At 43.8% G+C, this 18,301-nt stretch overlaps 1 long non-coding RNA gene across 1 annotated transcript in view; it reads right to left on the reverse strand.

The window, feature by feature from the left end:
• Positions 1 to 15,430, reverse strand: part of LOC111606155 — a 49,019-nt gene extending 33,589 nt beyond the window's left edge. The window contains exon 1 of the long non-coding RNA XR_002751928.1: positions 14,459 to 15,430. This is a non-coding gene — a long non-coding RNA (uncharacterized LOC111606155). The remainder of the gene's footprint in view (positions 1 to 14,458) is intronic.
• Positions 15,431 to 18,301: the final 2,871 nt, after the last annotated feature.

Genomic DNA, 18,301 nt, shown 5'->3' on the forward strand with positions numbered 1-18,301 from the left:
AAGCATATTACCTTGTAGTCATAAACAGATGGAATTTACAAACGCTCCTATCGGGAAGAATTTGGCCAGTCCTGTGCTGTTTCTTGTTAAAAGTAAATAGCATCAGTGGGACCTGGAGGTGAAATTACACTATATCATGGTTGAGAGCTCATTAAAAATGGATATGAGTGGTTGACTAACAGTGGCTCCCAGGCTAGAAACTGTCAATGGACCCGCTACTTCCCTTCCATGTTGTAAAAAATTCAAGCTGATGTGACACAGCGGGCACGTTGGTGCCAGACATTCACCATGATTTATGCTTCTCATTTCCAGCAGAGAACATTTTAAGTGAAAACAGAGGGAATTTGGCAGTTTTATACCAAGGCACTGCAAAAGAAAAAGTGGAACATTGTCTACTAAAAGAGATTCTCAGCACTGGTAGCATAAAGAGAGAGATGGCTGTATGGGGCATAAAAGCAAAACACCAAGAGGATAATATGGAGCCATCTGTGTTGAATGTTCTGCAACACAACAAACATGATAAAATACTATTGGGTGAACAGAACTTACAGCAGTCACCATTGTGATCACAATGCTGCTTTTGTCTAATCACTAAAACTAGGATTCATTTTTCAAAAATTCATGCAAGTTTGGGTTTCAGAATTTTTTATAAAACTAGAAAGTGTGCATTTCCTATGAAAACGCAAGCCCGACTGCTGAATGCTTTTGATAAAAATGGCAAAAAGTGTTTGAAGCCGAGATGTTAAAATAGTAATGACAGAATCGCGGCTATCACTAGCATGTTGAATCACAGTAAAATATTCCATGCAATGTGAAAAAACCCATGTAAAAGCTAAAATTAGATAAAAAGCTAAAGCTAGCAAAATAATTAATGTTAGCATCTAGGCTACTGCTAGCATGTTGACCTACAGTGACTTAGTCTATGCTGAGTCAAAAAACCCATGTAAAAGCTAAAACTAAGTGTAAAACCCAAATACTCCTCCATGGGCTGCCACCTTATCGTGGTGGAGGGGTTTGAGTGCTCCAATGATCCTAGGAGCTATGCTGTCTGGGGCTTCATGCCCCTGGTAGGGTCACCCAAGGCAGACAGGTCCTAGGTGAGGGACCAGACAAAGAGCAGCCTGAAGACCCCAATGATGAAGGAAAACCTTGGACTTGGTGTTCCCTCGCCCGGACGCGGGTCACCGGGGCCCCACTCTGGAGCCAGGCCTGGAGGGGGGGCACGATGGCGAGCGTCTGGTGGCCGGGCTTTTACCCATGGAGCCCGGCCGGGCTCAGCCCGAAGAGGAAACATGGGCCCCCCCTCCCATGGGCCCACCACCCATGGGAGGGGCCAAAGGGGTCGGGTGCAGTGTGGGATGGGTGGCAGCAGAGGGAGGGGACCCTGGCGGTCCGATCCTCGGTTGCAGAAACTGGCTCTTGGGACGTGGAATGTCACCTCTCTGGTGGGGAAGGAGCCGGAGCTAGTGCGTGAGGTCGAGAGGTTCCGGCTAGAAATAGTCGGTCTCACCTCGACGCACGGCTCTGGTTCTGGAACCAGTCTCCTTGAGAGGGGCTGGACATACTTCCACTCTGGAGTTGCCCAAGGTGAGAGGCGTCGGGCAGGAGTGGGCATACTTGTTGCTCCCCATCTCGGCGCCTGTACGTTGGGGTTTACCCCGGTGAACGAGAGGGTAGCATCCCTCCGCCTACGGGTGGGGGGACGGGTTCTGACTGTCGTTTGTGGTTACGGGCCGAACGACAGTTCAGATTACCCACCCTTTTTGGAGTCCTTAGAGGGGGTACTGGAGAGTGCTCCTCCTGGGGACTCCCTTGTTCTGCTGGGGGACTTCAACGCTCACGTGGGCAATGACAGTGAGACCTGGAGGGGCGTGGTTGGGAGGAACGGCCCGCCCGACCTGAACTCGAGCGGTGTTCTGTTGCTGGACTTCTGTGCTCGCCATGGATTGTCCATAACGAACACCATGTTCAAGCATAAGGGTGTCCATATGTGCACTTGGCACCAGGACACCCTAGGCCGCAGTTCGATGATCGACTTTGTCATCGTTTCATCGGATCTGCGGCCGTATGTCTTGGACACTCGGGTGAAGAGAGGTGCGGAGCTGTCCACTGACCACTACCTGGTGGTGAGTTGGCTCCGGTGGTGGGGGAGGAAGCCGGTCAGACCTGGCAGGCCCAAACGTGTTGTGAGGGTCTGCTGGGAACGTCTGGCGGAATCCCCTGTGAGACGGAGCTTTAACTCCCATCTCCGGCAAAACTTCGAACACGTCCCGGGGGAGGTGGGGGACATGGAGTCTGAGTGGACCGTGTTCCGTGCCTCCATTGTCGAGGCGGCCGATCGGAGCTGTGGCCGCAAGGTTGTCGGTGCCTGTCGCGGCGGCAACCCTCGAACCCGCTGGTGGACACCTTCGGTGAGGGATGCCGTCAGGCTGAAGAAGAAGTCCTATCGGGCCTTTTTGGCCTGTGGGACTCCGGAAGCAGCTGATGGGTACCGGCGGGCAAAGCGGCATGCGGCTCGGGCGGTTGCTGAGGCAAAAACTCGGGCGTGGGAGGAGTTTGGAGAGGCCATGGAGAAAGACTTCCGTACGGCTTCGAGGCGATTCTGGTCCACCATCCGGCGTCTCAGGGGGGGGAAGCGGTGCAGCACCAACACTGTTTATAGTGGGGATGGTGTGCTGCTGACCTCTACTCGGGACGTTGTGGGCCGGTGGGCAGAGTACTTTGAAGACCTCCTCAATCCCACCAACATGCCTTCCACTGAGGAAGCGGAGCCTGGGGACTCTGGGTTGGGCTCTCCAATCTCTGGGGGCGAGGTCGCCGAGGTGGTTAAAAAGCTCCTCGGTGGCAAGGCCCCGGGGGAGGATGAGATCCGCCCAGAGTTCCTTAAGGCTCTAGATGTTGTAGGGTTGTGTTGGTTGACGCGACTCTGCAATATCGCATGGACATCGGGGGCAGTTCCCCTGGATTGGCAGACTGGGGTGGTGGTCCCCCTGTTCAAAAAGGGGGACCGGAGGGTGTGCTCCAATTATAGAGGGGTCACACTCTTAAGCCTCCCTGGCAAGGTCTATTCAGGGGTCCTGGAGAGGAGGGTCCGTCGGATAGTCGAACCTCGGATTCAGGAAGAGCAGTGTGGTTTTCGTCCTGGTCGTGGAACACTGGACCAGCTCTACACCCTCGGCAGGGTCCTGGAGGGTGCATGGGAGTTCGCCCAACCAGTCTACATGTGTTTTGTGGACTTGGAGAAGGCGTTCGACCGTGTCCCTCGGGGAGCCCTGTGGGGGGTTCTCCGGGAGTATGGGGTACCGGGCCCTTTGATACGGGCTGTCAGGTCCCTGTATGACCAGTGTCAGAGTCTGGTCCGCATTGCCGGCAGTAAGTCGGGCTCGTTTCCGGTGAGAGTTGGACTCCGCCAGGGCTGCCCTTTGTCACCGATTCTGTTCATCACTTTCATGGACAGAATTTCTAGGCGCAGCCAAGGTGTTGAGGGGATCCGATTTGGTGGCCTTAGGATCTCATCTCTGCTTTTCGCAGACGATGTGGTCCTTTTGGCTTCATCAGATCGTAATCTGCAGCTCTCGCTGGAGCGGTTCGCAGCCGAGTGTGAAGCGGCCGGGATGGGGATCAGTGCCTCCAAATCCGAGGCCATGGTCTTGAGCCGGAAAAGGGTAGAGTGCCTTCTCCGGGTCAGGGGGGGTGTCCTGCCCCAAGTGGAGGAGTTTAAGTATCTCGGGATCTTTTTCACGAATGGGGGAAGAAGGGAGCGGGAGATCGACAGGCGGATTGGCGCAGCGTCTGCTGTCAACCGGGCGCTGTACCGGTCCGTTGTGGTGAAGAGAGAGCTGAGCCAAAAAACGAAGCTCTTGATTTACCGGTCGATCTACGTTCCCACCCTCATCTATGGTCATGAGCTTTGGGTCATGACCGAAAGAACGAGATCGCGGATACAAGCGACCGAAATGGGTTTTCTCCGTAGGGTGGCTGGGCTCTCCCTTAGAGATAGGGTTAGAAGCTCAGTCATCCGGGAGGGACTCAGAGTAGAGCCGCTGCTCCTTCACATCGAGAGGAGCCAGTTGAGGTGGCTTGGGCATCTGGTCAGGATGCCTCCTGGACGCCTCCCTGGTGAGGTGTTCCGGGCACGTCCCACCGGGAGGAGGCCCCGGGGAAGACCCAGGACACGCTGGAGAGACTATGTCTCTCGGCTGGCCTGGGAACGCCTCGGGATTCCCCCGGAAGAGTCAGCCCAGGTGATTTCAATTGACAGGTTGTTGGGTAAATTGTATTATTAGTATCATCAAATATTTGTTGTATCATGTAGCCTTGTAGTTACATTTAGATAATGTTTCTGTGTGTTAAATAACTTTGATTCCTTCCTGAGACTTCCCTGGGAAATAGAGGTGACAGCTACTCTCAGCAGCTGTTGCCCTGCAGGACTTCCTACAAGACAGAGGTGTTAGTTTCTCCCAGCAGAGTTTTACAGTCCTGCAATAAACTCTGCTCTGTGCTACAAAGCCGTTGCTTTGAAGCTATACAACGTGTCCTATTCAACGCCGTGCCTGGAGCAAGAAGGATTTAGATTGTAGATAACATGTGTTTAGTTTAGTGATTGTCTTTTAGCACTGCAACTAAAATGCTTTGACCCCACCCCTTTAGAGTTGCAGTGCTCAGTGTGAGAGGGTTCCTAAGAGCAATAAAAGAGAGGAACAGACAGATGTGTTTCAGAGCAGGTTGGAGATTTGTAACTGAAAGCACATCTCTGTCTGCTCTCCTCGCGAGAAACAAAGAATCTAACTCTCTTGTCTTTCCTGTGTTTGTTTAATAGGTATTTAGACCTGACACAGGTGTTTGCTGAACTGCAGTCGGCTGAATCAGGCAGAAATCAAGAAACATCTAAAATATGCAGGGCAGTGTGCCCTGAGGACCAGGATTGGAAAACACTGAAGTAGGCTTCAGAACTCTATAATCATGTATGATTATAGAGTGTTAAGCCTCTTCTCTATAGTAAAGTCTCACCCTTTTAGTGAGTGGTTGTTCTTGAACCTTTTGGTTTTTTGAGCCGGCTCTTTGAAGTGAACTACAGACTCGACTCCTCACTGAGAGCCATTCTTCATTATAAGAAGTGCAGGAGAGAGAGAGAGAAAGAAAGAGACAGACAGACGTCTCCCCATTTCTTTTCCCTTTGAATGCTCTGCTCATGGCGCAAATTTGTTTCTATTAATATGGGAGCCTTGTGGCCAATCATATGTGAGGATTAAGAGTCATGCCATTATGGGAAAACAGAGAGGGGGACAGACGCAACAGTCAGGTTAAGTCACTTAAAATGGCAGCGCCCTGTATGGCTGCAGCTGCATGGGCTCTCGACAACTTGCGAGTATTTGAGCAAAATACGCCGCCTAAAACGCTACAAACTTTGCATACACTCAGTAAGTTAGAATATGATCGCCAGCGTCTGCTGGAATTACGATCATCAAGTGATTTTGGACTCATAAATACGACTACTCTGGAGTGTTTACGTGACCTCGGAGTGCTACGGAGGCAAGACCCAGCGGCCCACAGCGCAGCGGACTCGCCTAGCAGCACTAGTCAGAGGAGGAGCAAGCGAAAGCGGTGCGACCAGCAGCGGAAGCACGGCTGTCGAAGTGGACTAACAGCTAAGCTAAAGGCTAACCCCCACAGATCGCCGCTTCCGTCCATCTTCCTCTCCAACATCCACTCTCTGGACAACAAAATAGACCATCTGCAACTGGAACTGTCTTCAAAGAGAGAGTTGAGGAACTGCTGCGCTCTCATTCTGACGGAGACATGGCTCAACTTGTCCATACCGGACAACGTTGTTAGCCTGGAGGGGCTCGCTACATTCCGCGCAGACAGGAGCAGCGCTCTCAGCGGTAAAACCCGAGGAGGGGGGCTGTGTATTTACATCAATGCCATGATGCCATCAACATCATGGCATTTTTACTGGTGTAAAAATACCATGACTGTCACCAGTTACTGCTCCCCGGACATCGAGCTTCTGACTGTTAACTGCAGACCATTCTACCTGCCCAGGGAGTTTACTGTTGTTAGCATCACTGCTGTGTATGTGCCCCCCAGTGCTAACACTAAAGAGGCTATGAGTGTTCTCTACCGGACCATCAGTGAGTTGCAATCCTCACACACAGAGGGCGTTTTCATCATTGCTGGGGATTTTAACCCGGCCAACAAGACTGTTCTCCCTCACTTCAACCAGTTTGTGAATTTTCCAACCAGGGGAGTGAATACTCTAGACTTGGCCTACACCAACATCAAAGAAGCATTCAGAGCAGCCCCCCGTCCCCACCTTGGGTCTTCAGACCACCTATCTGTCATGCTAATTCCTGCATACAAGCCCCTGCTGATCAGAACAAAACCTACAGTGAAGCAGTTGAGGGTGTGGACTGAGGGGGCCATGGAGGCACTTCAGGACTGTTTTGAGTGCTCTGACTGGGAGATGTTCAAGGCAGCAGCCACTTACAACGACCAGATCAACATCGATGAGTACGCCATGACTGTGTCAGCCTACATCAACAAGTGAACAGAGGACGTCAGCATCACTAAGAACATTATCACTCGGGCCAACCAAAAACCCTGGATGACTAAGGAGGTACGGGAAATGCTAAAAGCACGGAACTCAGCCTTCACGTCTGGCAACAAGGAGGCACTGAGGACAGCGAGAGCCAACTTGAACCATGCTATCAGGTTAGCAAAGCGAACCCACAGTCAGAAAATACAGGAGTTCTTCCACAACACCAGCAACACCAGGAGTATGTGGCAAGGCATACGGGCGATCACAGACTACAATCCATCCTCCCCCCCAGTGGGCGAAGTTGATGCTGACTTTCTCAATGAACTCAATAACGTCTTTGGGAGGTTCGAGGCACTGAACAGTACTCCGGCAAAGAAAACTGTTCCCCACCAGGAAGAGGAGGCACTCTGCCTGGACACAGCCGATGTGTTGAAGACTCTGAAAAGAGTCAACCCACGGAAGGCCCCAGGCCCCGACAACATACCTGGGCGGGTGTTCAGGGAATGCACAGGTCAGCTGGCTGGTGTCCTAACAGGCATTTTTAACACCTCACTGGACCAAGCCACAGTGTCAGCCTGTCTCAAAACTGCCTCCATCATTCCGGTGCCAAAGGAACCTCAAGTCACCTCTTTCAACAATTACCGGCCTGTGGCACTGACTCCCATCATGATGAAGTGCTTTGAAAGGCTGGTAAAAGAACACATCGTCTCCAGACTCCCCTCCACATTCAACCCGTTCCAGTTTGCCTACCGCTGAAACCGCTCCACTGAGGAGCGGTTTCGGCCTACCTCCGCCCTACACCTGAGCCTGGCTCACCTGGAGGAGAAGAACACTCATGTGCGGATGTTGTTCCTGGACTTCAGCTCAGCGTTCAACATAATCATCCCACAGCATCTGGCAGAAAAACTGGGACACCTGGGCTTCAGCACCCCCCTGCGCAACTGGCTGCTAGACTTCCTCACCGACAGACCTCAGTCAGTCCGGATCGGACAACACACCTCCCATGTCATCATCCTCAGCACAGGGTCCCCTCAGGGCTGCGTCCTGAGCCCTCTGCTGTTCAGTCTGATGACACACGACTGCGCCCCCAGGTTCGCCACCAATCACATCGTGAAGTTCGCGGATGACACAATGGTGGTGGGCCTCATCAGAGACGACAACGACCTGGACTACAGAGAGGAGGTGGAGCAGCTGGTGGACTGGTGCAGAGACAACAGCCTGATCCTGAACGTTGACAAGATGAAGGAGATGATCGTCGACTTCAGGAAGAACCGGCCCAACCACGCTTCACTGCTCATCAACAGCTCGGCTGTGGAGGTGGTCAGCAGCACCAAATTCCTGGGGGTGCACATCACAAACGACCTCACCTGGACTATGAACACCACGTCTCTGGTCAAGAGGGCACAGAAACGCTTGTATTTCCTGCGGAGGATGAGAAGAGCACACCTACCCCTGCCCATCCTCAAGACGTTCTACAGAAGCACCATTGTCCTGAGCCGTATGCAACAAAATTTCGTTCTGTATACACCCTGTGCATGCAAAATGATAATAAAGTCAGTCTAAGTCTAAGTCTAAGGTTAGTCCATCCCCTCTGTAAGTAGACAGTGGTGAGGAGAGTGCATTGCAAAAACCGTAAATACAAGTGATACTTGTAAGAGAAACAGTATCTGGCTAAAGATTAACACAATGCAGTGTGAAAGCATATCTTATCAACTTAAAATGTAACAGATGTTACAATTTTGAATGTAATGATTATCATGACATGTAAACAAAAACAGAGTCACGTCAGATTTTAGCAGTTGTATGACTTCATTTTTATCTTTGGCAAAAGACTACCAGCAATTCCTCCCGCTAGCGCAAGACATGCACATTTGCTTTGGTTTATTTATCCAGAATGCTTTGACCTACAATTCACGTTTTGCTTTTGGAATGGTATTCACTTTGCTTGGCACATACTTATGCATTCAAACCACACCTAATAACCCTGGTTATTAGGTAGACCAGAGTTTGCTTTTCGATTTCTTTATGGTTCCATGTCATAAATGCCGGGGGTTATTTCTGTGTTTTTTATAGAGATAAGAATAACATTGAGGCTGTGTAAAAGATCGACAGCTTGTTGAGTATTTAAACCTACAAAACCAACAGCAGAAGAGGCAGTCAACAGACGGGGGTGAGGATGCATGCAGTGTGATAGGCTTAGACATTGACAATTGTTGAAAGGATGTAGATGACCTGCATGGAACAAGTACTCTTAGTTTTCCTGCTAATTACTCTCTGATTCCAACTGAACACACCTGGAAGATGGCAGCTAACATCCTTTCATCGACATCATTAAATTGACTTTTCACCATAGTGTACTGTGAAACCCCAGTCCTCTATTGCAATTTCAGAGAAGAAATTATAGAAAAGACCATAACCATCCACCAGTCACTACAACAGCTTATTACTAAATAATTAATATAGGCTAGTGGACAGACATTTCTGCCTATAGTACACATTTAAAATCAATTAAATGGTGCAGTTGTTGTTGCTTGTTAGGTTAACAACTGACCTAACAAAACGTATGCAGTAGATCATGAACAGTTTATTAGCTGATAATTTAACCACTAAGAAAAGACATTTAATTTTGTTGTAAAGTTTGCACAAAAAAAAAGCCGTAAACAAAGGATGCAAAATATACAAAGTTTTAGAGCGCATCTGCTATTAAACTGGTTAACATGTTGTTTAAAAAAGAAAATTGAGAGTCAAGACAAGATACTAGAGCAGGGGTGGGCACTCCTGGTCCTCGAGGGCCGGTGTCCTGCAACTTTTAGATGCATCTCTACTTCAACACACCTGAGTCAAATAATGAGGTCGTTAACAGGACTCTGGAGAACTTGACTGCACTTAGGAGGAGATTCAGCTGTTGGATTCAGGTGTGTTGGACCAGGGAGACATCTAAGAGTTGCAGGACACCGGCCCTCGAGGACCAGGAGTGCCCACCCCTGTACTAGAGGGACAAAACTTAGAAAACAACATCAGGATTTGTTGTAAGAATTACCATGCAAAGAGAAACTATGCATGGGACTTGAAATATACTGCATTTGGTGAGCAGGGGGGAGGAGAGCCAAACTCACCACATCAACTTTCACGCTGATTGTCCTTGGAACAGGATAGTAATGGCCTTATTTACATAACAAAGGCGCCTCTTCACACCCTCTCTTGGAGGGCCAAACTGGCCCCTCTTTGGTAGCTCTAGGGACAGGGCCAAACTGACCCCTCTCTGGTACCTGGACGAAGATTCCCATTTTGGGAATCTTTGGTAGTTCTAGTGTTAAACAAATGAAACCCCATTAGCAACTTGTTTATTCTCTTGCCTGTGAAAATGCTGCACTAAGAATCACTGAAGGAAATGACAGAACAAAATCTGAACAAGACACTAAGCACAACTTGATTCTTAAAAATGTAAGCAAAAGTGGGGTGGCCTCAGATTTTAGCTGTTGTTGGATGTTTATTTTGTCTTTGGGTAAATGTGAAAAAACAAACACTGTTCAACAAAATCTGCTCAGCATGAGTCGGGGATGAGGCATCAAACTATGGAGAATGTTGTTTTTCACACAAGTACCCTCTGCTGTAGTGCGTTTCCTGCTTTTGGAGCGGTCTCAGGACCACTTGGCATTCACGTATACATTCAAACCGCACTACAGTTCACTTCAGCTGAACCGAGACCTAGGCTTTTAGGAGGACCAGAGTTCACTTCTTTGGTCCGCATTAGAGTTTGAGTACACATTCACACCTCCCTAAATCAACCAAATTTTCTAGGCAAATGAAAAAGAGTATTAACGTGGGCTAAAGAGGGCTGGTGTGAATTTACCCCAATTCTCCTGAAACTTTGGGAACCTGTGGCAGATGTGTGCAAATCCACTCTCAATATCTTGTACATCACATGCCAATGTGTTATAAGTGGGAAAGGAAATGCAATTTTTTTCAACTTGTGGAGAAGATGAGCTATCTTATGCTGAAGATTGCTGTGTATTTTATCCAATTCACTTGTGAAAAAAAAATCACAAATGCATTGAACAAAGATACATTTCAAACATTTTTCATGTACAATATCAATAAATACAAAGTTACACAGAAGCAGCACAGCAGTGTGGTAATTACCAATGTCTCCTTGGAAAAAAAGATCTCCAGTTTGAATCGTAGCCTTGGATTTATTCTGTAGAGTTTGCGTTCTCTCGTGCCCTAGTGTTTGGACTTCCTCTAGCAGTGCTAAAGCATAAATATTAATAATATTCAAAATACCTTGTTTTAGTACATCTAAGTAGCCATCTTGGTGTGTTTCTGTGTTAGCCCTGTGTTGAACTTTAAATTCTCCCTAAGATACATTCTGCCTATCATCGACAGATAACTGTATCCAGTTTTTGGGCCTGAATAAGATGTAAGCTGGTACAGTAAAAATGTCAGAAGAACATTTCTGAATTGCTTGGGTAAAGGTATTGGTCTCTGTAACTCAATTCCATCAGGGTTGATAAAAATGTAAATGCAATAAAGAACCTTGGATTTGATGAAAATGTTTACATTAAACACTTTGGTGAGCACACTTGAGTCTATGAAACACAAAATTCTGCCTTTTTCACATGCAAATGGTAAAAATTGAGTAAAAAATCTTAAAAATAAATTATCTTCTATTCCATTTACATAATTATCCACTGAAATGTTTTAAAATTAAGAGAAACAGTGCAATTGCACGTCTGTTTGCAGTCATTTTTATATGTATAAAATGTGAGCATACGCCTAAATGTTGAATTGGGGAGTGGGGAGAAGGTGACTTTAACTGCTGTGTATTGAGCGTGAAAGTTGATGTAGTGAGTTTGGCTCTCCTCCCCCCTGCTCATCTACAGGGATGCTAATTAAACCATTCAGAGTCCTCAGTTTGGCCACATTTGGATGCTAATAACCCAGTTTGGCCCCTCTCGGTAGCTCTAGGAAGATACCCAATCTGGCCCCTCTTGGTAGAGATAGGAATTTCTCAAAATCCTGGTAGTCCTAGTTTAAAGATATTTTACAATAATAAATTATTATGGATCTTTTCGGTAGATTTGTCTGTTTGAGCCAAGTCACAAGAGCCTGTTCGGTCAAATGAGCTGAAATCCTCATTGCTAATCCTAAACCTTCTACCTCTTTGACTGCTGCAATACATTGGAAGCAGGCATAGCCTAACATACATACATATCACACCAACATTCTATTGTCTGAATGTTACATGAATGTTACATACATTTACTCTTGACTAAGGAGTCAAGAGTAAATGTCTTACAATCTGACAACACTGCACTTTTTTTTATATTTCTAATAACAGTTGACTCAGAAATTTGATTTTCACTTTTTTATTGTTCATCGAGTCTCAGTAGAATTTTTGTTTAAGTTCTGTCTGGTCTTATACTACATGCCAGGCTTTCAGGGCAGCACTGTGGAGAACCCTCTCATACCTTTTGGAATGAACAGTTAAAGGGTAACAGTCAGTTAGACAGCTGATTAAAGTGTTCATCCATCTTAAGCCTAAATCAGGAAACAGTGCCCTTTTCTGGTTTCCTCAATGTCTACTCATTTAGCCACTGCACCAGCAAATAATTTGCATATCAGTCAAAGCTCAGGCTGACATTTAAAAAGCTTGTAAAAGCACTGGTTGGAAGTCATGGACAATAAGAATTGAGCCAACATTTTCATATTAAAATACAGGAACATTTTAAGACGACATGGCGTATTAAATATCCTAACTTCATTTGTGTGTGATTGAGTTATTAACTTTGCAGTGAGGTCTTTGTAGTGTAGTGGTTGAAAAACAGCATCTGTTTTCCAACCACCAGATGCTGCTTGTTTGCCTCTGGATGGTTGAAAACAACACGATGCCACACTTTGTCACTGAATTCAGATTTATTGCTTTCATAATGCCTTTATTTTGTTTGTGTCATTTCCTCTAAAGCTTTCACTTTTTAACCTTCTCGTCTCTTGTTTGTCACCGGGGGAGAATGTGTCTGCCTTTTTAAACACCAATAAAAAAAATGGTGTCTTCATTCATTTTTTGCCTTTTCTCTATTAAAATTATGCTGATTTTTTTGTCAAACACCTTTTTATTGGTTTTAAACACTAATAAAAATGCATACACATGACCTATGCAAGTAAAAATGAAATAGACTAAAAAAGATTCTAAGTGAAAGGTGGAAAAAGTCCTTTAACAAAGAGTCTTAGTTTCCTTGCTGCTTATATAGGTCTACAGATTGATTACACAACTGTGTAACGTAAAATCCTAATACATTGTAGTTTATAAGGTAAAGCTAAGACCATTTCTACACCAACTGGATACAAAAATTAAGTATCCACTGGGAAGTTGATGGCAGAAATGAAGTTGATGAAATAATTCTACTATTTAAGTGTTCTTTCTCCAAGTGTTTGTTGGTAAGACCACAAGAATATAATCTGCTGATGACTTATTCCAGTTGAGGTGCTGTCTACGTAAGCTCCTTTTCTGCATTTATCCAGTGTGGTAGGATCTGTCAGCATCCTTGTTGTAACGTTACATGAAACGGATCATGTGCATGACCTTTCTACCTATTTGTTGGATGTTATTGTCTACTTGGCGAAGAGAGTGCAGAGTCTCGTTTGTCGAAAAGAATTTCCCCTTAGGGACAATAAAGTCTAAAAGTCTGACCTGTTTTCTACCTCACATATTGTAGATCTGTTCTTTCCTATAATTCTCTGAATCATTTGGTTTGTAATACAACTGGCTGCTATTCGCGTCTCTAATTTTGCTTATCATCATTGATTTTTGTTGTTTACGCTGTCGCCTTGCCAACATCCTAGTTGCTTTTGGTCATAAATCATAATGACTTTGTTTCAAAAATCTTGCTCTCTTCTCAATTTCTTTCCTAAAGATCTCATTGATTTATTTTTTTATTTTTTCCATTTGTTTTAGGATTGATTGGCTTCCTGTTTGTTTGGTTTGCAATCTTCCTCAAGGCAATTTTCAAGTTTTCTGTTTTATTTATATGTGGTAATTCTAACATGATTTTGAGACGTTGTAAGAGTAATTATGCTCTTAAAATTCCTCAATGAAAAAAAAGAATAATTGTGCTTTAGCCTCTCCTGTTCCAGCGGTCGTCTTACAAAATGTCTCAATACAGAGCAAATGGAGAGCATCTAATTGTGTTTTCATGTTATTTTGCTCAATTAAAACAACACGACACACCTCCAGAACAACCGCTTATCAACTTGTAACCGTAGACTTCACTGGTGTTGAATGATAGTGAGTTACCAGTGACCATATTGGGGTTTCTTTCAAGCCTCGTCTAAGCTGCTTTATTTGTCTTGCGACATGTCCAAGAACCTATTTTAGAAAATGGTAATAGTTTATTTCTAAACAACTAATTTCATTACAGTCATTGTGCTGCTCTGGTAATCAAAACTAATAACAGGGATCAAAGCAGTATACAGTAAAACACAATGTGTATAAAAAATGTAATTCATGTGACACTGAAGATATGACAATCTGTACAATTAACAACTAATGTAAAAAGATTAATATTTAAAAGTGAATCACTTGAGTTTTGCAAGACCTCAGAGAAAGTATGAGACTGTTCCTCAGGATAGGAGCTTAAGCTTAAAAAGCTGTCATTTGTCTGAGGCAATCTAAAGAAATTGAAATCCCCACAGACAAGAGGTAGAGTCTTCTTCAAAAGATTCTACCTCTTACCTTTGATTATGTTTATAGAAAACACTTAAGATAAATTGGTGCCAGACTATTTCAAAATGTTAAAACAGTGGTAAACCTGCACAATTCTTTATCCTTCTGTGTATCAAAATTGGATTTTAAATAAAATGTCATTTAAAACAAGTTAAAGAAAAAAATACATACAGTAGAAATGAATGCTGACTCACTGCATGAAGTAACAGCTTCTCAGAAAGCCACTTCCTATTGTTCTCTGTGGGGCAAAGAAGGTCACATGAATATGCCAAGCTCTTTCCATTTGAGTATCAGAGAGCCTGGATTCTCCTTCGAGCTGCAAAAGACATCACAAATGACTCAGAGGGAAGAAAAGCAAGAAAGAAAATAATGTAAATTAATATTGTATCTCAAGAGAAGCAGTATTTTGGATGATGTTATACTGACAATAAATTTCTTAATTAATTCATAAATGAAGTCACCTGAACAATACAGTAGCTGAACAGAATGGGGTTGTGGTTATAATTAATGTCGGTAGTGTTCACAGCCCCTCCTTGAAGCACACAAGGCAGCAGCCATATTAGCTTAGTACATTAGCGGTAGCATCTCCTGAAAAATTATGACTTTACTAAGACTGCCTGTCTCAGTCTCACCTAAGACAACATCAAACAACCCAGAAAGTCGCCACCCATCAGTTCTCTTTCAAGATTCTAGACTTGGCGCAAGTGGTATTTCTTTTTGAAATAAAACGGGGTAAATTGGGTGAGGGGCAGCGGGGAGGGGCTGGGGGGGCTAGGAGGTAGCGAGAAGTAATATGCTAGCACTACATGGTGTAAGATTAACAACGGCCCAAAACCGTGTTTTAAATCAAGCTTTAAGGTAATGTATCAAACTTCATGCGCAAAATAAAATATAATACAGAAATATGAAAGCATTAAACTCACCGTTGGGTTTGCGGTCGCCTCCATGGTCGCCAGCCTCGGTGATGCTGGTAGTTTTTCAATATGACGGTTGTGTCACGTGATTAGCTGGGTGTTAGAATCTGACATCCATTGCTAATGTCTGTGACCTGAAGTAACCTTGCCATGTTTACAGCAAATTTTTAGACGCTGAATTTGAGACAGCGAGTTTGAGCAAGTTGAATTGGAGGACAATAAAATATTGCATTTGAATTTTTAAAAGTTGAATTTTTTTATATGCTGAATTTTTTAACACTGAAAATTTAAACTGAAAAAAATATGTATATTGAAAATTTGATCACTTTGAAATAGGAATGTGAATTTTTTTAACAAATGAAAATTGCAAGCATGTACAAATAATGACACTGAATTTATTTTCATGTACAAATAATGACACTGAATTTATAGCTAATTTATAGACTTTAATTTAAAACCGGGAAAACACAGCGGGACAGTGAATTCTTAATTAAAATAAAATCAAAATTTGATAAAAGTGCAGTAAAGTGCAGTAAACAATAACTAACTTGTTGAAAAGAAAATACTGTGATGCCGAAGATGCAAAGTTACTACAGCTGCTACAAGATAAAATTGCTTATAAACATGCCAGCAGAGATCGGAAGAGTCAAAATGTATGCTACTATAGTTCTTTCCCAGGACTTGCAATCTGATGTGTTTTTGTGCTTAACCTGTTAACCTCTTTTCATGTTGCACACATGATGCAATGTACAATACTGTCACTTGTACGTACATTAATTTTTTCATTTATGGAAAAAACAAATCTATGAGCATGTGTTATTGATAATCTCATCCCAAAGGTAAGTACTCAAAAGATTAATATTTACAATTACAGCTTTCTCATTATACCATTTGACCTTCAAGCTGTGCCTCTTTCTATCGATCGTGCTAACCACTGCTGACACTGACCTTTCAATGGAGATTGCTCACCACCACCCAAATAAGAAAATTAAGCAAATTTAGCATAGTTAGAACATAATCATCCTTAGAACAATGCCAGGGGAATAGTCTGAGGTCTGACAGGTTGCAAAGTCAGTGTTTCCCAGAGGGACTAGATTTTGGGGGAGTTGGGAGGAGGGGTTGTTTTTAGGATGCATAGTTTATTGCCTCCGATTTCTTTAATTTTGGGTGATCGATGGTTGGGCAATACATGGGAAAGTGATCTTACCTACTCAATTTTTTCTACAACCACAAGGGTCCACGAGGGGTATGCACTTAACAATACTCAGCCTACTGTTGCCAACTTTGCAACTTTTTGGCAACAAATTGGTACAGGCCAAAATCAGTCAGACTTTTTTAAATATTGGAGATTCGATAGGAAACTGAAATTGGTGCACCATTACTTTCTTTTAATAACAGCAGTCAGTCTGTAGAATTGAGTAAAGACAATTAAAACAAACAAATAATATTTAACTATTGAAGTACTAGAATATGTCTTATGTCTACCTATGTATCTTCCACAACCTGTTTATATATTCCTTCAATATTGGTCTACTGAATCTTTTTCTTGCCCTCTCTAACTATCGCATCATGTATGTACTTCCTTACCAAGGTTAGTATTATACAGCAAGGAGGTGGGGGAGTATTTTCTCTCTGACATCCAAACCAGGTCAAGAACTTTTATTTGCTGATGACTACATTTTTTCGTGTTTGTCAAGGGCAGGGCATTACACACCTTGTACCAGGAGGAGTAGGAGAGTTACTCCTGCTGCTACTTGCAGGAGTAACTGCAAGTAGCAGTTGCAGTTACTCCTGTATCTTATGTTTTCTCCTACATATAATGTTGTTTTTAAGTTATTTAAGTGCCCAAAGGTCTGTATTATTATTATTATTATTATTATTATTATTATTATTATTGTTCTTATTGTTTTTTTTGTTGCTGCTGACATTGCAGCAGCAAATGTCAGCAGCAAACTGCTGACATTGATATTAAGTTCAACAAGTTAAAAAAAAAGCTAGTCAATTGACCTCTGTGCAAGGTCAATTGACTGAGTGTGTCTGAGCGTTTATGACACAGAGTAGAAGCACGTTTTCGTCAATGAGCTCACGCAAACATTGTAGTTTGTTGCGTGCACCCTTGCGCAGCTCATTGTGTGGTCACTATTTACCAAGCTTGAGAGAGAGAGCTGATACTAGATAAATGACCACATAGGGATGGAAATAGCTCAATAGTGATTTGACTTCATTTGGATAAGCTAAAATAAACAGGAATATTAACTGTGGCTGTAAAATTCTTACTCTTACACTTCTAATAAAAAAGTGCATGTGTGTGATGATAGACTGGACTGATGTACTGTAACTTCTGGATAAATAGAGTAGTAGTCAATCACCAGAAGAAAGTGCTTTCCATCCAAAATAAATCAGTGTCTACCTTTTGCCAGTGCCCAGTGGGTAGGTCTGTTATCAGCATTGGCTATGTTGTTTGCGTATAGTGATGTTTGAGACATGTTTCACATTTCCTCATCACATCTTCAATATCCCTGTTGATGCCTGACCAGTAAACTACTTCTCTTGCTTTCCTTTTACATTTATCCATACCAAGATGTCCTTCATAGATATGGTGAAGCATGTTCTCCCACATGGATTGGTGGATGTAGGGAGTAAAACCCTGGAGAGACCCCTTTGACAGACCAGGTCAAAGGAACCCTTTGACCCTAAAGGGTCACAACCTATGACTGTACTTACAGTTTGGCCAGTGTGCATTATCAGTCACCATAGCATTATCCAGTATCAATTATTTTTTTCCTCCTACATATGACGACCTTAAAGAGGGGTGTGAAGGGTGCCCTCCTTAAACATTAGTAGGGGAAATGCTGGAGAAAAAAAGCCCAGCACTACTGGCTCAGTTACAACAGCAATGCACCATGTTATGCACCAGCAGTTGCACCTAAAATATTAAAACCCACACTGTATTTTTCTTTTTGTCAAAATTAGCAGTAAATATAATAAACAAAGCAAATAAGAACAATTGAAATTGCTCAGTACAACTAATATTATAACAATTTCTTTAAATTCTATGGAAATACCACATATAATGAAAACTACAGTCTTTAACGTATTAAATCCCTTCATGGAAAGCATCTT

This window comes from Xiphophorus maculatus, chromosome 21, assembly GCF_002775205.1.
Source record: "Xiphophorus maculatus strain JP 163 A chromosome 21, X_maculatus-5.0-male, whole genome shotgun sequence".
NCBI classification, from domain to species: Eukaryota; Metazoa; Chordata; class Actinopteri; order Cyprinodontiformes; family Poeciliidae; genus Xiphophorus; species Xiphophorus maculatus.